This window comes from Rhincodon typus, chromosome 15 (genome assembly GCF_021869965.1).
Source record: "Rhincodon typus isolate 14 chromosome 15, sRhiTyp1.1, whole genome shotgun sequence".
Classification (NCBI taxonomy): Eukaryota; Metazoa; Chordata; class Chondrichthyes; order Orectolobiformes; family Rhincodontidae; genus Rhincodon; species Rhincodon typus.
Window position 1 is genome coordinate 55,749,457 of NC_063346.1, and position 301 is coordinate 55,749,757.

The 301-nt window shown below is 50.8% G+C and overlaps 1 long non-coding RNA gene across 1 annotated transcript in view; it reads left to right on the plus strand.

The window, feature by feature from the left end:
• LOC125485028 overlaps positions 1-301 on the plus strand; it is a 9,867-nt gene that overhangs the window by 7,492 nt on the left and 2,074 nt on the right. The gene's annotated exons all lie outside the window — the stretch shown is intronic.

Genomic DNA, 301 nt, shown 5'->3' on the forward strand with positions numbered 1-301 from the left:
TGGGACTGAGGGATACTGACTGGATACAGAGACAGTGTGGGACTGAGGGATACTGACCGGATACAGACACAGTGTGGAACTGAGGGATACTGACTGGATACAGAGACAGTGTGGGACTGAGAGATACTGACCGGATACAGGACACAGTGTGGGACTGAGGGATACTGACCGGATACAGACACAGTGTGGGACTGAGAGATACTGACTATATACAGACACAGTGTGGGACTGAAGGATACTGACCGGATAGAGATACAGTGTGGGACTGAGAGATACTGACCGGATACAGACACAGTGTGGG